The following is a 25,641-nucleotide window of genomic DNA, read 5'->3' as shown; positions in this document are numbered from 1 at the left end:
TGGAGTCAGGAGGACCTGAGTTCAAATTTGGCCTAGCTATGTAACCTTGTGCAAGTCACTTAACTCCATTCCACCTTAAATAAAAATTCTGAAAAAAAAAACTTTTAAATAGCTATAGTTTGTTTTATAGTTTTATATTTTCATTAATTTGTAAAACAAGGATAGCAACAATATTTTTCTCATAGAATGGTTGTGAGAATATACCCCCCAAAAGAACATTTAAAGTTTTTGCAAGCCTTAAGGAGATTTATAAATATTAGCTATTGTTACCACCATTTTATATATTAAGAAAATGATTATCAAAATTTCAATGACTTGTCCATGATTGTACAGATAGTAATTTGCAGAATTTAAGGTTGAAACCATTGCTTTCATACACCAAATCCATCACTCCATCACCTTTGCCACACTGCCTTCTATCTATTTAAGCACTTTACAGAAACTAAAGTTTTATTGCCCAGACTCCATAAATATGTAAATGAATAATATATATTAAATATATCTAATATACACAGATATGTATGGATTATATATATATATATATGTTCATACATATTATATATGCATACCCTTATTACATATATGCATATACATATTTAACTCACTAAATGTTGTATTTGATTCTACTAAAATTAGAATTCCAGTAACAAAAGGAATCTAATTTTAGTAGAATCAGTTGCAAAATTTATTTTTGCTTTATTTTGTGCATGTTTGTGAGTATGTGTATGCATTTTAAGGTACTCTCTTTAATTAAATCTTTGTAGGAATTATGAGTGGTCAATGTTGGAGGAGAAAAAGCTAAAGGGCTGATTTATTCTCTTCCTTCTATGCTCCACCTGCCTTTTCAAGGTTATAGTTTGCATTCCCACTAATCTCCCCTGCCATCTAGCTGGCAATCTTATCGGTAAGACTTTCTCTATTGTGGTCTAGGTCAGCTTCACCCCATGAGGGAAAAAAAACAGCAAAATAGGCTCAGTGTCTTTGAATTAAAGATCTAAAAAAGGAGCAAATGATGTTTTCTTGTAATCTCATACTTCATTTTATAAAAATGTCCTCTTTAATCATGGCTCCTAAGGCTTTTCACCCTTACTTCAAAGAACTTTCCTACAGGCCATCACCAGAATAATTTTTCTGGCCTGTAGACCAATGGAAGGAACCTGGCACAGAGAGTTCTCATTACCCCTCACCACTCTGGTTAACCCCATTCAAAGAACTTAGAAAAACCACAGCAAATCTACTGAGCCAATTGGTGTCAAGCTTAGCGGTTGAGTTTTATGCTTTCCCACAATGGGGAAAGATCACAGACAACTTGGGAAGTGTTTGTGTTTATTTGTTGGTTTGAATAAAAACAAAATTCAGATAAATGACAATTTAATCCATTTTGAAATCTATACTGTCCGTGTGAATAAGAACAAGGACTTGGAAACCCACCTCCAGGATTTTTAACAAGAGAACATCAATTCTTTCATTCCTAAATAAAGCTTGGGATTCTCTAAGGTCAAAATCTGCTCCACTAAATCAATATAAAATCTACCACTTAAGAAAAAAATCTTGAAGTTTCTGTTGTCTAGGCCACAGAAAGGGATTTCCTTTGAGAATGACCCTTCCCAAACCCCAGGACCCATCAAATGAACTCTTCCTTTTGCAGCAGCTAAAATGCAGATTTCTCATAGAACAGGTAATACATTTTCTGACTTTTTTAAATATAGTATAATGAGAAGCTAAAAAAATGGAAATTCCTTTTTAGGCTAGGGCAAAATGATTAAACCATAGGGCATGATCATACTATTTAAAAATAACTTAATGCTTCATATAGTCAGAATTCAGCTATTGCCTGATCTGTCTTGTTTGGTACACAAACAAGATTAGGGAATTAAATAAAAGCACTTCTGAACAACCAGAATCTTTGCTATAAGGTCCATTTTTTCTTGATTAAATGCCTTTTTCTCATTGGGAAATTTATCAGGTTCACATAGTTTTCCCTTATTTGTATTTTACTAAAAAGTCTAAAAAAAATGTGCTCTCTGCTTTCCACGTTCATAGATGATTCAAAACAACCAATTAGAAATCCAGGAGAGAGGAAATTAAGGACGAGAATACTAGAAATAATAAGAGCAACTTGCACACTGATAGTCATAACAAGACTGAAAAATACAGCAGGATTCAGAATTCAGAAAACATGGAACTATTAGGATATTTAATTAAATCTCAAAGAACAAAATGTATTCTAAAAATTTCTGAGAAATCCAATGTATTTAAGAACACCTGATGTGCCTAATAATGATCTGAGTCATCAAGAAATGGTTAAATGATTTAAATGTACTATTTTTTTCTTTATTTTATTATTATTTTATTATTCTTTATTTTATTATTAAATAACTTCTATTTGCAAGAAATTTTTCTACATGTTGTTGATACAAAGACAGAAGGAAAAAAATAAATCCTGTCTTGTGGAGCAAGGAACTTATAATTTATTGGCAAGAACTATTTGAAATAAATTAAGGTGATGATCATTAAATTATCCCTGACCTCTACCTTTCCAGTCTTCTTTTATCTTACTTCCCAATACTACTCTTCCATCCAGTAATATAGGTGTCCTTTCTGTATCACCAAGAAGATACCCCCTCTCTCAGCTCAGACCATCGTCTTGAGCTACCCTTCATACCTAGGACCCTCTTTCTTCTAATGGCTGGTTCCTGGTTTACCTGACATCCTTTAAGTCTCAACTAAAATTACATGATCTGTGGGCACTTTCCCCAACCCTTCTGACTTTTCAAATATATTTATTTCAGTGTCTTATTTTTTTTATGATTTCATACTTTTCCTATTTGTACCTACTTTTTTATTGACTCTTCCATTAAACAATAAGCTCCTAGAGGGCAAAGATTATCTTTTGTCTCTTTTCGTTATTTTCCAGCTCTTAGTGCTTGTTAAAGAGTAGGCACTTAACAAATATTTATTGATTAGTTAGAGATGATATATAATATATATATATATATATACATATCCTCAATCGCATAAATATAAACATTTTATAGGTGAAATAATATCAATGCAGGTGGATAGAGTTTTGGGTCTGGAGATGTATTTTTGTGAGTTCAAATCTAGCCTCAAATACCATTAATGTGAGCCTGGGTTAGTCACTTTACCTGCTTGCCTCAGTTTCCTCATCTGTAAAATCACCTAGAGGAGGAAATGACAAACTGCTCCAGTACCTTTGTCAAGAAAACTCCAGGGGTGGCTAGGTGGCATAGTGGATAAAGCACTGGCCTTGTAGTCAGGAGTATCTGGGTTCAAATCTTAATAATTACCTAGCTGTGTGGCCTTGGGCAAGTCACTTAACCGCATTTGCCTTGCAAAAAAAACCTAAAAAAAAAGAAAACTCCAAATGATGTCACAGAGTCAGACATTGAAAATTATTCAACAACAAATGTATGATACACACACACACACACACACACACACACACAAACACATATGCGTATATATAAAGACTATTTCCATAGTTTTTAGTGACTCGTCTCTCTCTCTCTGTCTGCCTCCCTGTCTCTCTCTGTGTTTTTCTTTTTTCCCCACATATATGGAGAGCCATATACATATATATATACATATATATATATATATACATATATATAGAGACATACACTAATATACTCATATACATCATATACATGTTGTGTATGAGTGTATTCCCATATATTATACATCATACTATGTGCAGAGATAATGATTGGTTCTACAGAAGTGGATGACTACAGGACACAAGGATAAAAATGAGTACAAAATATTTTGTATAGCAACAAGAAGTTATTACTTGTTTAACCAGATTATTTTAATTACCCTATCTGAAACATTTGTTATAACTGAGAGAGGAAAGTACCAAGGGACAAATGAGTGGAGAACATGATGGGGGATTTCCTGTGGTCTCCTTGAGGAGGCTACTTATACCTATTAATAAGATTTCTCTGTCCTCTGGAAAAAAAAAAGGAAAAAAAAAGAAACCACTCATTCCAGATCACTGGCAAGTTTAAATAAATAGTCACAGACATTTATTTTCTCATATCTTTCCAGACTCTAATTTATCAAATTGGGGTGCTTGGAACAATGGCCAGATGTTACTGAGAGACAGATTTCAGGAAGATAAGCTCCTAATCATCACAACTATCTAAAAGTAGATTGGGCTGGCTCAGAAATGAAGGAATTTTTCCATCCTGAGATGTTCAAGCAGAGACTGAAATTACCACTTATTAGATATATATTTGTTCAAGTATAAATTGAACCCAATGGTTTCTGAGATAATGTAAAATCTTGAGATTCCACACTTGCTACTAGACCAAACTGTGATGGTTTTTGTTACCCTCAAATATACTATAACACACACACACACACACACACACACACACACACACAGAAATTCCAAAAGAAGGAAATCTATAGCTTATGAATGAAAGAATAAAGGCCAGAATGAATTTAATGCTTACTATATGTGCTAATCACCAAGATGACAAATAAAGAAGGGAATATAGCCCCTGTCCTGAAGAAGCTTATGTTTCTCTAAAGAGAAACAACACAGATAAGATCATGGTGTTTAGAGAGCAGGGCTTGGATTTGGAAAATTTCACGGATGCGTAGATCCATAGGGAAACAAATAGATCATTCCTTTCTGGTAGCAAAGACAGAATTTATTTAGTTATGGTTCAAGAACTAGAAAGAAGGGGCTAGGTAGTACAATGGATAGAATACTGACCTAGGAGTCAGGACCACCTGAATTAAAATCTGTGTGATCTTGGGCCAGTCACTTAACACCAAGTGCCTTCAAAAAGAAAGAAGGAAGGAAGGAAGGAGGGAGGGAGGGAGGAGGGAAGAAGAGAAGGAGGGAAGGAAGGAAGGAGGGAGGGAGGGAGGAAGGAAGGAAGGAAGGAAGGAAGGAAGGAAGGAAGGAAGGAAGGAAGGAAGGAAGGAAGGAAAGAAATTACAAAGGAATGATGGCTATTATTGGATGTTCAGAAGTGGCATGGTAACTCCTGAAGAGATGACCAGGATCGAAGTGGAGGAGGGCTAGAATTGACTTTAATGTAACAGGAACCTAAAGCAACCAGCTTTCAAGATGGCAAGGCCTGGGGCAGGCGTAATGGGCATAGAAGGCAGGAATTGATTGAGACTTGTTTTCTGATTTCATGACTTTGTGGTTGTCCAGGAGATGACCAGAGAGGAAAAGTGTTTTGTTCAGTTCAGAATTTGGGTGTCTTAAATACCAGCTCTTGTGAATTCAGATTGACTACTGTTCAATAAGTCACTATGCATATGTAATTTGTAAAAGTAGCTGGAGTAACTATCTTTCTTTCTCAACACACATGTATATATAAATATATGTATGCATGGATGTCTATACATGCACATATAGAGCTATGCACTTGGATATAAATATAGATATACATACACTATATATCTATCTATATCTATATATCACCTATATCTACCTTTATCTATATATCTATATCTATATACATTTGTTCTGTCTATCTTTTCAACTTCTTTTGATATGGCAGCAGTGCCCTGGTGGCCTTAGGAGTTAGGAAGACCTTTATTCATATCTGACTTTCAGACACTCACTAACTGTGTTACCTTGGAAAAATGATTTACCTTCTCTGAGTTGTAAAATGAAGCATGGGCAGCTAGGTGAGGTAGAATATAGAGCAATGGACTTGGAAACAGAAAGACTCTTCTTCCTGAGTTCTAATCTGGTTTTAGATATTTTTTAGCCTTATTACCCTGACAAGTCACTTAACTCTGTTTGCCTCAGTTTTCTCATCTATAAAATGAAGTGGAGAAGGAAATGGCAAACTGCTCCAGTACCTTTGTATATGTGCTGCCAAAGAGATCTCTGCTCCAGTATCGTTGCCAAGAAAATTCCAAATGGGCTCACAGAGAGTCGGATGTGATTAAAAGGACGACAACAAAATGAAGGATATTCCCAAACCCTGTCTCCAAGGTAATTGCGAGTATAGAACAAGGGAAACTATGTAAAGTACATTGAAAATCTTAAATCCTGTATAAATAGCAACTGTTATTATCTCTAGTAAAGGTTAAGTTTATGTCTTTTGAGAGGCAAAGACAAAGCTTTCCTTAGAAAGGCAACCATGTGAACCTGCTTGCTTGGTCTACTGTTACTGCCCCTCCTTATTAATTTTCAGGACATGAATCAAAACCTGCCTTTTGAATTGGCCTGCCAAGATGAAGAGGTAATGTGAAATAATTCTGCATTATGTGCCTACTTTTCATTCTTCTTGATTTGGCTCCTACCAGTTGGTCCCAATATCATAATGAATGACTTTATTATTTTTGTGCCCTGAGGCCTTGAAAACTTAAGAGCATATTAAAAAACAATCTTTGAGCCTGATTATTTGCTTCTGGGGAAGGAAATGGACTGCAAAGAAAAAGGATCCCCTGCTTCTTAAACCCAGACTGCAGAGGGTTTCTGGGCCTGAACACTCTGAAGTCAGAAGCATTGCAAAAAAGAAGTTTTCCCATAAGGTTTAGAATTCACCCCTAGGCAAGTCTGAGGGCTTTGAGATAATAAATAAATATATACTCAAAACAATAATAATTCACCTCTTATAGTCATTAAAAAAGGGAACAGAGACTTTGGGATTAGCCCACTCTTACCTCTCTCTTTGGTATTTATGATTATGACTTAATTATGATATCTCTTCCTCCCTCCTGTCCTCCCTTCCTTTCTACTTTCCCTCCCTCCCTCCCTTCTTTCCTCTCTTCTTCCTTCCTCCCTCTCTTCCTTCCTTCCCTTTCTCCCTCCCTCCCTTCCTTCCTTCCTACCTTCCTTCCTTTTTTCCTTCCTTCCCTTTTTCCTCCCCCCCCTTCTTTTCTTCCCTTACCTGCAGCTCTGTCCAAAAGACTGCAAATTTTAATCACTGAATCTAGACCCCTAGATATTTTGGGTTTTAATGAACTCAAATCACTTCAGTTCTCTTTGGTCAATTTGGACCCTTAAAGGTTCTGTAAATTAAATAGGAATTATTTCTGTTTTCACCAGAAACCCTGAAGGTCTTTCCCTCCCAGGTTGATTTTTTTTTGACTAGGTAAAAGAGGCCTTCTTTGCTTCATTGCTTTCTTTTCTAGCCTTAATCACTGAATGGGCTTTGACTCAGTGAAACTGAGGATCCATTAAAGACTTTATTTAAAAAGACCAAGGTCTCCCACTGCCTCTGGGTCATCTCCAGTTGTCCTAATCCACTTCTGGTCACTGGACCCAGATAGGTCCAGAGGAGAAAGTGACGCTGGTGAATTTATAACATGGCATCTGTTTCCGATACTTTGGGACTCTTCAAAAATGAAATACAAACAACATCATTTACATTTTCTGTCCTGGGTATTTGCCTATATTCTTTTCACAGGACTAAGGAAATATTAGGCAGAGGGGGAAAAATAGTAGGAAAAAAAAAAGAATAAGGCTCAGAGAACCCAAAGTCTTGGTATACCACAAACTCACAGACTCTCTAAATAGTGGAGTCTTCAAGTCTTGTCTATCGTATTTGTAAATACCTACACATATTTTGGGACAGCCAGGTCTCTAGAGTGTAGAGTCTGGAATCAGGAAGGCTCATCTTCCTGAGTTCAAATCTGGCTGTGTGATACTGGGAAAGTCACTTAGCCTTGTTTGTCTTAGTTTCCTCATCTGTAAGATGCGCTCAAGAAGGAATGGCAAATCACTCATATATCTGCCAAGAAAACCCTACATGTGGTCATCGAGAAATGTACGTGACCAAAAAAAACAAATAAACAGCAACAATTCATGTATTAGAGTGTTCACCATTTTTTGATAATGTCTATATGCACAATTATAAAAAAGCAAAATTATAAATATTTCTTGTTATGGTTCCCCTGAATCTTGTGGTAACTGTCAATTCTCCTTAATTCTTTTCTGTTTTCTGTAGTATACAAAAATTAAAGAATGGTCACAAGTTTAAGGAGAAGGCCAGAGACTATCTATCTACATAGCATTCTGTTTGGTTTTTTTTTCAGCCATGTATGGTGGGAAAAACAATGTCTATAGATTAGCTTTATAATCCTTACCTCATCACAATTTTCATGTTCCCTTCTTCAATGTTCTCCCTGTAAAAAAGAGAAAGTAATAGTAATCATCAACAGTTACATAATATGGACCACTCAACAGTAGAGGTCACTACTGGATCTACCAAACTCCTTTCTCCTTCTTTATCAGGAAGTTGTTCCCAGTAATAACTCCATTCTTGAGTTTTTTCTTATGATTGTCTTAGAATTTAACTCTAAGATTTATATGGTCTTCAGATGTATTTTTTATTTGATCCCAGTAGAAAACTTCATATGTTTGAGTTTAATAAAATTATGGAAATATAAAATGTCACACCTTAAAGTGACCTTAGAATGTTATACAATAGAGATGGAGAAGGCCAAATGGCATGAATCTGCCTTTCTATGTCCTTATTCTCAGATCTTTGCCTTTTCTCTACATTCATGGAATTATGTGGATTGATGTTTTCACCAACTCAATAGTTCAGCTCATTTGTCTCCACTCACTAACAAATCCTATTCACCAGGTCACTAGTAAATATATCACTAATTTACCTCTTCCAAGAACATTAATTTCTAAAGCACTTAATTAGAATATATAAAAGGTAATAAAAGCTGAAACATTACTCATATATATCAGATATAAACCATACCTTCAATGAAATCCTACACCCAATCCTTCATACAGGCAGAAACCCTTTCTGACTTAAAGTTTGTATCCTCAGAACCAGATGCTTCTGTCTGTAGTCATGAGATAGTAGGGATCAATATTGATGAATATGTTGGTCTTGAGGAGATTTGAAGTTAAATGCATTGAACTCAGAACTCAATTGGTTCTAAAGGATAATCTGAGGGGGAAAGGGTGCTCTCCTAATTCACCTGGATGTAAAACAAGAACAATGCAACACTAGGTGATCCCAAAACTGTCACAGGTATCACTGTCTGTGATCCATGGTAATCATCTCTAAATATCTCTGTACGTTTATTCAGTAACAATGTTTTTTTTTTAATTTCTCCACAAGGAAGAAGGCACTACTGGCTATTAGAACCCTTTCAAAAATAAATAGCACAAGGAAAGTGAGGGAGAGAAATCCATAAATCAACATATTTCTCCTTTCGTGGTTTTCCAAAATCAGTTCCGCTTGGGCATGGAGTCAATCATGAGAAGAGTAATAACTAAGAAACATTTATATAATACTTTAAGTTAAGGTTCATGAATCAATTATATATTTTCTTTTATATGAACTTCACAAAGTTCCTAGAATCTAAATTCTAAATTTCCTAATCTAAATTTCCTAAGAAATCCAAGTGTTAGCCCCATTTTACAGATGAAACAACTGGGGCTCAGTTAATGGATATATGGAATGTCAGAGTTGGAAGGGACCTCACAGACTGATATCTAGTTCAACTTATATTTTGTTGAAAAGTTTCTCTAACACTTGCCCAATAAGAGGTTGTCAAGGCCCTTCTGAAAACATTCCATTGAAAGCAAACACACTACATCACTGAAGCAGCCCTTTCCATTTTGAAAAAAAGGTCTGAATATTAGGAAATGTGAGGATTTTTTTTCTCTTATGGTATATTTAAATTTGTTTCTCTACTCTAATTGTTACTCTACAAGTAACTGCCCATATCTACCCTACAAGTAAATGTCAGAGGTAGTATTTGAACACCAGTCTTCAATTATCAGGTCTTTCCTTACCCTAAAATTTGTGTTCTTTCCACTGTACAATACTATGCTTCTTGGATATTTCAAAGGTCATTTACAATTCTGAAATTCTGCATTTCTATGATGGTATTCAACTCAAATAGATAAGCCTGTCTACTAGTGCCAAATTTAAATTTAAAAATTTTTAAAAATTAAATTAAATTAAAATTTTTAAAAATTACAAATAAAAAAAATTCTATGGCATTGTACATCTTAGTGTAGACATCAAAGTCCCAAAATACTAATATAAATACTAAGAAAATTATAAGAAGAAAGACTAAATGGTTTTTATATATATATATAAGAAATATTAGTGTTTTCTACCATTGCTATTCTCCTAACTTAAACCTTAAATTTGACTAATGAATGCCTTCAATCAATACTTCACTCTCCTATCTTAACAGTTATACATATATAACCTATATCCCATTGCTTGCTGTCAAAGGAAGGGGAGAAGGAAAAAAAGTTATTTTTGTATGAAGTTGGAAAAAATTAACAAAAAATAAAAATAGATGTTTAAAAATTCTTTGCATGTAATCGGAAAAAATAAAATTATTTTTTTAAAAGTTGTCTCATCATCTATATGCTAAAAACTTGTCCTTCCTCTGACTCAACATTCTATCTCACTTCTCAGGGATTTTGAATAGTTGATCTCCCATAGTTACAAAACACTCCTTCCTCACCTCTATCTTTTTTTTCTTTTGGTTTTTTGCAAGACAAGGGGGTTAAGTGACTTGTCCAAGGTCAAACACTAAGTAAGTATTAAGTGGCTAGATTTGAAGTCAGGTCCTCCTGACACAAAGGATGTTGCTCTAGCCACCACACCTCCATCCTTAAGACTGTAAAGCATGGCTCAAATTGCCTTCCCCAGTCGCTCCCTATCATTGCTTTCTATATATACTTATATTTAATTCTATGAGTTCAGGTTGTCTCCTCAATAGAGGATAGATTCCTAGGGGGCAAGAATTATTTCATGTTTATTACCTCAGGAGTGCCATGCCCCAACATAGCCAGTCAGTGCTTACTAAATGCTTGTTGGTCATTTTTGATTGATTACTGGGCTAGAGCCAGCACAGTATGGCAACCAGTTTGACTCAAGAGCAAAAGGATGAATCCAATTTAATACAATTTAAAGTACAGTCTGAGATTCCAAAGTGAATGACAAAGAAGTTCAAAGTATATAAGAAAGAATCAAGAGAAAGTAAAACAAGATAACTTTATTGGGGGAGAAAGAGAATCTCATAAAATGAGGTGAAGTCATGGAGGATGGATTCAGTTGGGCTCCACAGGGATCTCTAGGAGGATCAGGCATCACAGCTGACAAAATTCCAATGGGATTTTACTGGGTTTTTATCAGATCGAGCAAGATCAGGTACCAGGTAGAACCTGGCTTTGGGGTGCAGTTCAAGTTTTGGGAACTAGTATTGATTCGTGCTGAGAGTGAGGGGAGATGCCTGGGAATTTAGGGGATGATAGATAGTCAAACTCCTAGCCACAGATGGAAAAGGTGATTTCAGCTGCTAAGGCTGACCTTACTTTGATGGAGGGATAAAGAGGAGAGAAGGAAACAAGAGTGTATTAAGTTCCGACTGTGTGGCAGTCATTGTGTTAAGCAATAAACATTTAAACATTTGATCCTCACAACAACCCTAGGAGGGAAGTGCTCTTATTATCCCTGTTTTACAGAAAAAGGAAATTGAGGCAAAGAGAGGTTAAGCAACTTGCCCAGTATCATACACAACCAGTTGAATCTGAGGCTGGATTTGAACTCAGGGTCTTCCTGATGCCAGAGAGGGTACTCTACCCATTGAGTCACCAAGCTATCTCAGGAGTTTTGAAAACCCTTCTTAAGTTTCTTCACTTAGCTGGCAAGGAGCCTATTGATCCATTAGAAAGCTTTGCTTTTAATATATACTGGCTAATGACCACATCCCTTAGCCTCACTGTATTAAGCAATCATCTCTGACTATAAATTAAATAGTTGATAATCTGCAATGACTAAGGGGACTTCCTCAATAGGGTTTCCCAAGATTAATGAAATCATAGCCTCCAAATGTTCCAGTCACTGCTAAGTACTTTGACTACAAAGGCAAAAACAAAGCAGCCCTATTCTTAAGAAACTTCTACAGTTCCCAGACATTTTAAAATATTTTCAAAATCTATTATACAACTGATAATAATATTAATATTTATTTCTGTCTGTATAAGTTCCTATTTTGAGATATATTTTGTGAATCTTTTAATTCTTGGTACTATTTGATTGCCTACTTATTAAACCACATCTCTATGTTGGGCAATATAAAATGATGAATTTTCTTCCGTAGGGTAAAGCAAGTACCCTCCAGTGCCTCCAATGTGAGCAATTTGCAATTATTCATGTGTGAGTTCCCTTTCTGTACAGCTCACTTCCTCGTTAGCATTTTTGAGGCTAGCACTTGTGCCAAGAAGACATTATATGAAACAAGTCATTTGCAAATGCTCAGCTCTTTATATGGTTTTCAAGGTTCTTTGCTCCTTTCTATTACCCAAAGAAACAAGTTGAAGTCAATCTAGACAGCTGTAGATATAGGTAACCTTGCTTTCCCAGCTCAATACCAATTCCCTGTAGCTTAAGGGGAGTATCAGTTTTGAACTGTGGATGGTAATAAAAACAATCAAAATGATAAAATTAGAGGAGAAATATATTTTTTTCACATGGGAAATACATGCTTATTAATGTAACATATATCAGGAAACTATTTATAAGTATATTGAATTATACACAATGGAAATGCGTACCTGAAAAACTGAAATTGAAATTCAATAAATCCAAATCCTATTTTAAATGTGATAGGATATTACATTGTTTAAAGGAAAATTGTGATGAATCTTTATTTATTTATTTTTGGAGGTAAATGTAAGGTAATGCTTTGGAGGTTCTGTAAAAAATATTAGACTCGGAGATAGATACTTTTGGGCTCAAATCCCAGACTTGACCCTTATTAATTGCGTGCCTTTGAATAGGTCACTTCTCTTTTAATCTTACTTACCTCATCTGGTAAATGAGGATAATGAAGGTCATCTACCTCAGAGCATTGTTGTGAGTAAAGAGTTTTGTAAACTTTAAGTGTGCTGTATAAATGTGATTATTTGCTGTTGCAAGTTCATATATAATTGTGGGTCCTCTTAACACAGATCAGACCTTTGTGGACTAGGGTTCTTAATACATCACTTTGTCTGTGATCTTTCACTAATATGACTAGTCTCTGCAATGATGCAGATCACAATTCATCTAAGCTTTTCAGCCCTTGACTATTTGCCCTGCCAATTCATCAGGAGTAGCCTACCCAAAATGTTGGATAGTTTTATTTTATTATATTGCTATTGTGTGGCTTCCAAGGGATCACATCAATAGAATATATGCTACTTCTTATTCTTATGTGATGTGAAAAGCCCATCAAATTTATTTTGACAAACATTTTAGCTGAGGATTGTTTTTGTATTATTTCAATGTGAATCTTTATGTAAAATGTGCTGCAAACTGCCCCAAATATATTCCTTCCTTGGTTGATCCTCAAGTTAAAATCTTTGCAGAAAGTATTATTCTATGACTCAGAGTCACATGTAACTGGGCATATTTTTTAGGGAAAAGTGTAGGTCATCAAAAGAACTCTTTAATTTCCTAAAATTAATCCAGCCTACTCCTGACTACTTTTCAATTCTGGAGTAGCCCATTGTCTATGTTTAGTATTTGTCTAGATATATGTACTCTTGGATGCATTCTAGAGTTTTTCTATTCAACTGGATTTCAGATTTGGATAATAGGCATTTTTGAACCACTTGATTTTTCAAATGAAGTTAATTAGGCAAAATTCTCTTGAGGCTTTATGGATATTATTTGAGAAACTACAACATCCAGAGTTTGATGCAACTGAAACCATGATACCTGCCAAACAGAGCTTCTGGAGGACCCTACTATAATTAAGGAATTGCTTCTGGACAGGGACATTGTGCATGATCTCCTCCTAGATGATGGAGAATACTTTTGGTGAGCAATGGCTCCCTGTTTCATGCTTCATTTAATATTCCTAATCAGGAATTCATGAAACACATTTATATTGTTGTACCTTTTAAGGAATATTATGATTCTTACATAGACATGGAAGATCTTTGTTGGAGGGGAGCTTTTAATACTGTATTTTATTCTGTCAGTTAAAAATTCTTGATTCAGTGTGATTCACCCTTTGTGAAAATGTGTTCCAGTTAAAATATTAAGATTAAATTTTATACAACACATATGATTATCTAAATGTTTAAACCAGACATTGGCTTATGAATTAATTTCAAAACATAGGAACACTTAGACATTTATTGTTCAGTGTATGAGATTTTAACTATTTAATATTCAGCTGGTGAACATTATAGATTTCTATTGCCTCTATTGTCTTATCTCATTGATTTCTTTAGCTGTTTTCTGCTACCATCCAAAGCCCAGAATAGCCATAAGCTCCTACTAAAAGACATTTTTGGTAAGATAAGGAGAATTTTGGCCAAATTTTGTTTTGTAATTTGCATCCCCTCCTTCAGTGTGGAATATTCCAGATGTGAAAATATCATCCATAAATTAGGAATGGTAATTCATCAGTAAATGTTAGTAAGAAATATTAAGCATTAATTGCTATCTCTTAAATCCATTATCCTTGATGATAATTTAAGAATTTAAAGAAATTTTTAAAATGGAGCACCTTTAAGAAAAACACCATGTGCCCAAATTAAATTACTTTGGGAATAAGTATTAAATGATTTCTTTATTCAAAGGGACCTCTAGAACTTATCCTTCATGAAAGGCAAACGCGTCCTGTTGGAAATTGTTATCAACTATTTGATTTTCCATTAAACTTGTTCCTTTTTAAAGTTCTACTTTCTGAGAGCCCATACTAACAAAACAGCAATATCATCATCAGAGTCAAAAAAAATATTCTTTTTTGATGTTTGCTAAGCAAATTTTTGTGAAGATCATCTAATATAGATAAAATAGAAAAGAGGTTCATCTAATTAAAACAATTCAATGAAAATGATGAGTGATAAAAAAAGAGGGGAAAAATAGAAATATCAATAAAACATTAAAGAATTGCACAGAAAAGAATTGAACGTAGTTCAGAAAGGGTCAGGGATAAGCAGAACAATTTTGTTCATATCAAGTTAAATTTTATTCACACATTAAACATATAAATATTAAACAGTACAAGACACTTCAATATTTCATATCACATCTTTGCTTCTTTTCTTTTTTAAAAATGTTTTCTCATTTTATTATGCCCATTTTACAAATGGAGAAACAACAGTTTGGTAGGGTTCAAAGGTTTGTGCCCAGATTCACACCTTGTTTGAGGTACGAACTCAAAGTTGAAGGGTCTTAGGTTACACGTAAAATTATTAATAATAATAATTCATATTTATATATTACTTATGGTTGTCAAAGTACATAGAATTATGTAGTTAGAACTTGAAGGAATGTTTGAAGTCATCTACTCCAGTCTTTTCATTTCAGAGATTTTACACAAGCTAAATAACAGGACCAGGCTTCAAACTTAAGTCATTTGATATATATTCTTGCACTGTTTACCCTATACTATTTTTACTGTCTTCCCAAAAAGTATTGTTAAATAGGCTGTGAAAATATTGTTTCTATTTTAATGATATGGAAAACAAAACTCAGAAAAATTAAATAACTTGTTCATGGACAAGAATAAGAATGAACCTACAATTGACATAACATTTCTCTGATTTCTAATCAAATGCTTCTTTCTATATGCAATGGTATTGTATTACTTTCAAAATAGATTGAAATTTTAATGGTTGACAAAAAAGGAGGTGGAGCAAATACATAGTAAGGACTAATGATTTCAAATGGCTATTCCAAATGATGTGATAGTATTTCTAATCTACTGAAAAAACAAAACACACCCTTTGAATACATTGGGGCAGGAAGGGAATTCTCTGTGGGAAACATAAGAGAAAATATAGCCAGAAAAAGCACAAGAATAGATATTACAGAAAAATTTTATGTTAATAGATTCCATAGTCTATAGTAGAGAGATTGGGATTTAGAGATGAGGACATAGCTTTGCTATTTATTACTTTGGTTCTCCGTTCCACATGACAACTTTCCTCATTGTAATTTCAATATATCTCAGGTTGACATAAGAAATTAAATGGGAATTTTTTGGGGAGGTGGAGTTTTGTAGAAGCTATAGAAATGTGAAGGCCAGAAAATAACACAGAGCCTTTGACCAAATACTTAATCCAAATTTATGTAAACATCCCATAAAAGAAAAAGTCTTGAAAAAGAAAAAAATCTTCTCTTTCTTGAGGGGAGGAGCAAAAGATCTTATATGGGTTTTCTAGACTGTGAAGGTACTGTTTCCTAACCTCCATAATGTGGAAGGAATAATTGTAGGTTGATCTTAGATAAATCAATTTAGCTCTCTTTTTTAGTCTTTTGTCTATAAAATCAAAGTGTGGGTAGAAGGAGTTGAGCAAATAAAGTGACACTAATACACTCTATGTAGAGCTATATGAATCAGTATAAACCTTCTATAAAGCAATTTGTAAATTTGCAAATTATCACATTTAAATTTGCATAATTGGATAAAATTGGATGCAGTATATCTGCATTGAATAAGTTGAACAAAATATACCTACTTTAGGTAACTTAAACACATATCCTTTGGCCAAGAGATTTTAATTCTAAGCTTATATACCAAAATGTCATAAACAAATAAAATACAACAAAATATTTATGATAGCACAAAATATTTGTAGAAGTCAAATCAAGGAAATAAAATACTTGCCTATCAGTACAGGGTTTAAAATATGTAGATGATAAATATAATAGGATATTATTCTTCACTCAGAAAAGATGATTATGGGGCAGCTAGGTGGCAACAATGGATGGAGGACTGCCCTGGAGTCAGAGGAACTTAAGTTCAAATTCGGCCTTGGATACTTAATAATTACCTAGCTGTGTAACCTTGCAAAAAAAAAAAAAAGAAAGGATGATTATGATGAATGTAGATAAGTGTGGAAAAAGTTATACAAATTGATGTAATCAGAGCCAAGGAAACAATATGAATAGTTACTATATCAATTATATAAATAATTACTATATCAATTATATCAATAATAATATTATATATGATAATTAAATCTAATATAGCATGTAATATATATAAAACTATCATTAAAACATAAATAAAAAGCATATATATATATATTTAATATATAACATGACTATAAGTACCTAAAATTAACAATGTAATAGAAAATGTTCATAAATGATTAAAACAATTTCAAATTATTTTTTCAAATTATATTTTTCAAAATTATAAATAAGTTTATCTGCAATGTAAAATCATAAGAACACATTTACCCTCGACTTCTTTGAAAAGATCCTATTTTTAAAGTATTGATCAGTTTTTTCTTCTGAATTTTTCTTCTTTTCCTTTTATTTATTTTTGTTATGAAGTCAAAGTTCTTAAACTCTGTTGGACTTTAAGAGGTAAGTGAATAAATCACTAAGTCAATGAAATTGGATAAAAAAAATATATCTTTACATTCTCTAATGGTTGATTTCCTTTATCATTCTATTTAATTTTATGCATTTAAGAATGTCATTCTAAGAATTCCATAAATTGGACAGCCTTTTCAAGTTGTCCATGACACATTAAGAATACCTTTTAAAAAAAAGGAATAATTCCTGTAAAAGGGAAGGGGAAGGGAACGGGGTGTAGTCTATATGATGTAGAAAATATCTTCATATATGATATGATAAATGTATATCTGTTAGTAAACTATTTCTTTTTTAGAAAGTGTTGAGCTAAATGACCTCCAATGGCGTTTTCAGCAATTATATATATATATATATATATATATATATATATATATATATATATATAATATATATATTATATATAATATATATATCCTATGAGGTTTTAAAAGTCACTGATATTTCAACATGCAAAATAAACATTCACCATCAGCTCCCTCTGTGAAACTGCATTACCTCCCCCAAAGGCTTCTTTGTTGCTTCATCATAGTGAGGATTTGACCCTGGGTTCATGAGAGGGATTCCACAGGAATGAAAGCTCTTATCCAGAAGAATAATAAATGATTCTTTTTAATTATATTGGATTGTATTTGAAAAGATTTGAGTCTAGCACAGTGATTGCACTATTTGTTTACTGTCTGAGGAACAGTCTCGGAATATTTGAATAGACTCTTTAATAGATTGCCTGTAGGATGAGGAAATTTTGGTCTACAATTCCGAAAGACCATCTACTGAAACTACAGAGGGATCACAATTTGCATCAATAGATATCAAAGATCTTTGCAGCAAATTGTCCTTTAGTGATCATCTAGTCCAATACTTTCATTGTACAGATGATGAAATGCAAAATCAGAAATTTTAACTGATCTTCCAAAGCCACATAACTAAAAAGTAGAATATAAAGCCACACAACTAATAAATAGAATATTGTTGGTATCATTAGTGCAGACAAATTTGTATTCTTCTCTTCTTTCCTTTTTTTTTAAATACAGTTTGCCCCCTGTGCCTACAATATATTCCTTTCTTGCCTCTTCTCATGAGAATCTCTAAATTGATTAGATATACAGCCAAGGACCACCAACTACATGAGATCTCTTTAATCACTCTCCCAAAATTTGCTTTGAATTTATTGTCTCAATTCTTATTTTTTAAATGCACATATGTGTGTACACACACATATTGTCTCCCCTGCAGATGTTAGCTTCTTGAAGACAAGAAAGATTTTATTTTTGCTCTTTTCTCACAGCCTAATAGTCAGCACAGCAAGTGCTTAATACATGTTTGTGAGAAAATCTTTAGTTGTTCCATATTGACTCTGAAGTTCTAGCCTGAATTTCATTATCACCATCTAGTTTACTATCAACTCTAGGTGAGTTCTCGTTATCATGGTTCTCTACCAGATATAACAGAGTGTGATATAGAAAACTCTCTAGGCTTGAATTTGGTTATAGTGATGCAATATTTATCATTATTCTCTAAATCATTCATGTTCCTAAAACTTCCATTCCTTCTAGTCTATTTGTTCTAAATTTGTATCCAAATGACACCTCAAAAATGTGATCGATATCCTCATGGCTAAAAAACACAAGTGTGAAAATCAATCATTTTGGTCTTTTGTTCTTTGGAAGCAGCATGCTGGCATTTTTAAAAACAAAACAGATAATTTAATCTTTTCCATGTACAAATTATACTAGAAAAATGTCCAATTCAAAATTCTTGTTAGCATAGTCATGGGGCAGTACCAGGCTCTTTGCCTGGAATGTGAGCAAATACTGTGTTCCTGCTTTTGTTCCTTGACAGTGATTTTCAGTGAGATGGAGGGAATGAGATGGAGGTAATCTGAGGTTTGTTCATGGTGAGAACTTCATTGGTTGATCCTTTTTCATGAATGCACAACAATTTAAATATTATGGCATCTGGGAGACAGGGCATACACATAATAAGTACTTTATTAGTGCTACTGAATTAAATTACCTTAGAAAGAAATATTACACTTTTAAGAAACTCATTAAAAATGTTGAAAAATAAAGAATCTTTTATGTAATTTTGCTATCTCTTATGCTTTATTTTTTTTCCTTAAGGATATGATTTCTCTCTCATCACATTCAACTTAGATCAATGTATACCATGAAAACAATTTAAAGACAAACAGATTGCCTTCTCTGGGGGGTGGGGGGAGGGAAACATGATTAGGTGGAAAATTATAAAATTCAAAATAAATAAATAAAGTTTAATTAATGAAATTAAATGAAGAAGATAATAATATGGAGCTCTTTAAATGTTCATGTACCTAATGATAACTGCTTCATTCCTATAACATATTCATGGATCTTTACTATATGGTTGATATAGAAAAGACTCTATTATAAGGACACTAGAAGAAGAGGTTAAGTCAGTGAAGAACAAGAAAAACTCCACGAGGCAAGAGAGGAAGTAGAGTCCTCCAGTTCATCTCTAACCTAACCTCACTGGCAAAGTTTCTTAACCGTTTTTGTATCATGAATCCCCTTGGCTATCAAAAAAAGACTGATCTTTTCAGAATAATGTTTTAAATACAGAAAACAAAATAAAGTAATCAGAATATATTTGAATGCAATTATTAAAATATTTTAAATAAGTTTTAGGACCTTAGGTTAGAAATCTCTGAAAGCAATATTTAGATTTGAAATATTTGAGTTCAAAAATTGGTTTCTCCTAGTACTTCTTTGACCATATGCTAGTTATTTCATCTTTTTCAGTTTTCATTTTCTAATCTGTAATATGGACGATGCAATCTTTGTACCACCTTGGTTAGAGATGAGATTTAAAACTTAAAATTTAATATACATATCATTTATTATTACCCCATGGCCTCAACCCAGTTATACAATCAAGTTTATAAAACTTTACTTTAAAACAACTTTCAGCTAAGATTTCAAAGTAGTTTCCCAGAATGACTTTTTTTTATAATCCTTTAAAGAAAGGCAGTATGTTGTATAATTATTACTCATTATTAAAAAAAATTGCATAGGTTTTTTTAAAGTAATATAAGGGAAAAATTGCTCTGTGAATAAGAATACCTGGTCATTAGATATCATATCTCAAATGCACATAGTACATATGTAATGCATGTATTTATAATATATATATTATATATGTAAATTTTGCAAAATCTATAAGAATATAGCTATTTCCCAATTGATAAACAGTCCAAGTAGCATTGCAGTCTTAGAAAAGTCTGGCAATCCAAAAAATTCTTGCTTTTCTAACTTTCCAAATATCAGGAACAAGATATCAGTGAAAGTGAGAAATGAATGCATCTATGCCTAGAAGAGACATAGTTCCATGTGCTCAATTTTTAGATGAAATTAAGGTCCAGAAAAATTAAGGTGGATTGTTCAGGGTCACACCAGTAGATTTGCTTAGGCAGGATTTGAAGCCAAGTCTCTTGATTTAATAACCCGTGATCATTCCATTACACTACTCACCCTATAAACTATGAAGCCATCTATCCATGCCAAGTGTATTTATCACTTCAGTTAGGTGCAAAGATATTGATAAGGCAAGAATTGGCTATCAAACTTGATTGCCAATTTTCAACTTTCTTACCTGGATGAGATTTTCTCTCCATTTATATGTATTATTTTTAATTTATAGATAATTAAATTGATCAATAATCAATCTAAAAGCTACTTGACCATTCCTCTAAGTCATATCTGATGATTTTGATAAAAAAAAGATTCCCCACATCCCTAACATGTGTCTTCTTCTTGGTTACAAGAAAGATTTTTGCTCATTTGAATCCTTCAGTAAATTCACAATGTTTTACACAGAGCAAAGTTATTGCCCGATGGAGCTCGGTGTGTTTGTCTTGAATGTGATTTTCAAATCTCTCAGGGTAACGTGTTCTTTACAAGGTCAAACTGACATGCTCAAAGCTGCCTGAATGAGTAATGGAGCAAGCCGCAGAGGCTTTGTGCAGATTCCTCATTGCAGCGTGCCAGACTTGACATTGGAACGCAAAACAAAATCTGTCTCTGATTAGATGCAATTAAAATGTTTTATTTGTGTCAGCTAGGCACACCATGTCCCCCAACTCTGTTATCTTAAAATCAGTGGAAATTTAACAGCCTGTATTATAAAATATAGTAAAAATGTTAAGTATTGAGAATCCCCTTTAAAAAAAAGATCTAAAAGCTTATGAAAATGAAAGACACTAAAATTATCTTTACTAAGCAGATAGTTGATATGTCTTCGTCTGGGGACAATATTCAAGTTATCATTATCAGGAAAAAAAAGTCTTTCCAATGACTTCTAAAGGCAATGATGGCATGATGAACATATGATATTTTTCTGACCCTCTCCTCCATTAAGAAATGAGTTCCATTACACTGTAATTATCTAGGTAGCCTAGTGGATGGGGCATTGGTTTTGGTGTCCTGAAGTTGTTGGTGGGCAATAATTTTTCAATTTGGGGGGTTTTCTTGGCAAAATTTACTGGAGTTGGTGGCCATTTCTCTCTCCAGTTCATTTTACAGATAAGGAAACTGAGTCAAATCAGGTTAAGTTACTTGATGAGGGTCACACAGCAAGGAAAGGTCTTATGTCAGATTAGAACTCAGGAAGATGAGTCCATCTACTCTATCTACTGGACTACTAGCTACCCAAGATGTCAAAAGGATCTAAGTTCAGATGTAGCCTCAGACACTTAGTGATTGTATGACTCCGGGCAGGTCACAACATCTGATTCCATCAGTTTTGTCATCTTGAAATAGGGATAATAATAGCACCTACCTTGCAGAGCTGTGAGGATTAAATGAGATAATATCTGTAAAGCTCTTAATACAGTCTCATATAGTGTGTGCTTAACAAATGCTTATTCTTCCCTTCCCTCCCTCTTACAAGGATAAAAATGAGATAATAATTGTAAACTCTTAGCATATCTCCTAGAATCAAATAGGAATAATATTATTCTTGCTCTCATCATCATCATCATCATCATCATCATCATCATCATCATCATCATTATTATTATTATTATTATTATTATATCATACTATACTCAGTCATGTTTCACTTAGTCATGGATCATTTTCTCATTAAATGCCTTGCCATTATGTCTATATAACCTCTGTTATTTATTGTTCCCCTTTCTGTCCTGAAAAAAAAAATCAAATCAATAGTTCCATTGCTACTGGAAAGGAAATAGCAGCATGCTCCCCTGTGGCTCTACTCATCATCCTTGTAACTTTCCAAGCCATAATACCACTCTTGGATACCATTACTCTGCATGTGCTGTCTATCCAATTGGAATGTAAACATTTAAGGGCAAATATTTTCTTCAGTTTAATATTTATATCTCTAGAACCAACATAGTTTTTGGTAGTAAGTAATTAATGCATTTTTCCCATTTATCCTTTCATTCATCTCACCAAACATCATAAGGTCATTGGTTTCAAGTAATAGGGGACCATGGAGTTCATCCATTCTGTCTACTTCATTAACAGAGAATAAATTGTTCTCCAGAAGTGAAGAAGATTTACCCGAATTTGCAGAGGGAATAAGAAGCAAAATCAGGACTCAACCAAGATGCTCTGATTGCAAGACCATCATCCTGTTATTTTAGAGTACAGAACTCAATTATTTTGCTGAGGAAGTTGAAATTGAAAATTGGGTTCAATGTAAATACCATCACCCATCTTCTGAGTTTTGCATTTGACTCTTTGGGGTTGGGTGCTTTTCTACCCACCCACAACTTTCCCTTTTAGGCATCCAAGAGAATCCAGGTTCCCCACCTCCAGTCTATGTACACCACTGACAAAAGGAGTAGTTTTAATATCTCCATTAGAATTCAACATCCAGGCAGTTAGATCATGGCATACACAGAGGTACCATTACCAGGAATTGTAGACAGTGTTAGCAGGTGACCAGGGAATGTTTTAAAGAGGAAGCATTGAATAGTGGATAGACTTAGATCCAAACCCCAAGCAACTTATTATAGTGTGTCTGTAGACAAGACACTTCATCTTTCTTAATTACAGTTTCCTCATGTCTAAAATGGAATCTGTCTGTTATACTTATTATAAAATACAAATGAAATAGGTGTAGACTTTTGCAAACTTTGATACACATCCTAAATGGTAAATGTCATTATTAAGGGACTCAGAAGAAGGCTGGTGAATGGATTATGACTGAGGAAAGAGTGGAGGACCGTAGTCATTATCACTCAGAGCATAACCAAGGGTTCCTAGATTTACAAACATCTATCAAAGAACAAGTGACCCCCAGAGTCTCCATGTACTACTGGGTATCTATGTCCACTGAATGTATTATGCAACTAATGCAACTAACTCCAAAAATGTATCTAATCCCAACAGAACATACGTTTCATGATGCTGCATCTTAATCTTTGCCTCTTCAATGCTCATCTGGCACATAGTAAGATGTCTATTAAATATTGACTGAACAATGGACTGATAACTTACCTCTGCATTTATGATTAAAAGAAAACAAGGACATTAGTTTCGATAGTATTTATTATAAAATGAAAAATAAACTTCTCTTATACTTACAGCTAGGTCTTTCTTATGATCCATTCTAAGATACACAAATTCCTAGTGGTGTGATTTACCATAGGTTCTCCTATGCCCAAGCCCTATAAAGAAAAATTGTACACTGAGATGGGAAACTAATGGAAATTAAAGCAAAAGAAGATGGATCAAGGAAAGGTATGTACAACAGAAGAGGCCTGAAGGGCCCCATTTCACTGCGGCTTCTCTTCCATCTAATTTTGTACTTATCTTCATAGCAGATGTGACTTCAGGAATGACAGATAGGAAGTAATGAGACAACTCCAGGAACCCTTGTAGGAAGTGATGCAGAGAAAGGCAAACAGTGACATTCTAAGGACAGATTCAATGACATTCATATTATCAATCAGGTTATCACAGAGAGACAGCAAATGTTTCCTCTCAGACTAACAGTGGGCAAGGTTAGACCCACACTGTTAAAATAGAAGGATATATCCTTCTTTTCGGCTAATAATGGGACAAAATATTTTCTTGAGGAATGTGCTTTGTAAAGAGATTTAGTTGACTATTGATTTCTGTTCTAACAATGTCAAAATTTTATAAATATATATATGTGTGTCATACATATATACATGCTTACATACATGCAATCTACACATGCACATACACATGCACAAACATGTGTATATGTCTTCTGCATATGTATGTGGAGATATTTATACAATACAAATATATGTGCATATATGTGATAAATATAGTACAATTTATGACTTATTTATACATGTATGACAATTTCTAATAGCTTGTCCTTTTTTTTTGCAAGGCAATGGAATTAAGTGGTTTGCCCAAGATCACACAACTAGGTAATTATTACGTGTATGAGGTGGGATTTGAACTCAGGTCCTTTTGACTCCAAGACCAGTGCTCTACCTACTATGCCACCTAACTGCCCCTTGTCCTTTGTTCTTGAACAGGACAATGAATTCAGGGAGATGATGCCATGACATGCAAGTGAATTGAATCTGAGTGAGGGGGCACTGTGCTAAGTCATCAGTCTCACTTTCTCCTCCAGAATCATCTGGGTCCAATGGCCAGATATGAATCAGGATTATTAGAGATGGCCCTGAATGCAATGGGAGATCTTGGTCTTTTTAAGATAACATATAATGCTATTGTGTGATATATATATACATATATATATATATATATGTGTGTGTGTGTGTGTGTGTGTGTGTGTATGTATATATATGGAAGTGTGAATGAATCTCTATAACAAAATACATATATATATATATATATATATATATATATATATATATATATATATATATCTCAGAAATTGGAAAGGAGAAATCTAGGCTTTGGCACAGGACATCTTTTTCTGTCATGGTTCCCTGTCTCAATCTAATGGAGTCTAGGAACATCTCAGAACAATGTTTCTATATGGATACAATTATAGATAGATAGATAGATAGATAGATAGATAGATAGATAGATAGACAAATATAGATATATATAATTACAAAGGAAATCAATTCTATTGAAATAAAGATACAGGTGTTTTTGTTTGTTTGTTTTAGTTTTTGCTAGGCAATGAGGTTAAGTGGCTTGCCCAAGGCCACACAGCTAGGTAATTATTAAGTGTCTGAGGCCGGATTTGAACTCAGCTACTCCTGATTCCAGGGCCAGTGCTCTATCCACTGTACCACCTAGCTGCCCCAAGATACAGTTTTTTATCCAAATTCAGGACACCCCTGAATTCTCTT

This window comes from Macrotis lagotis, chromosome 6 (assembly GCF_037893015.1).
Source record: "Macrotis lagotis isolate mMagLag1 chromosome 6, bilby.v1.9.chrom.fasta, whole genome shotgun sequence".
Taxonomy (NCBI): Eukaryota; Metazoa; Chordata; class Mammalia; order Peramelemorphia; family Peramelidae; genus Macrotis; species Macrotis lagotis.
Note: the sequence above shows the minus strand (reverse complement) of the source record.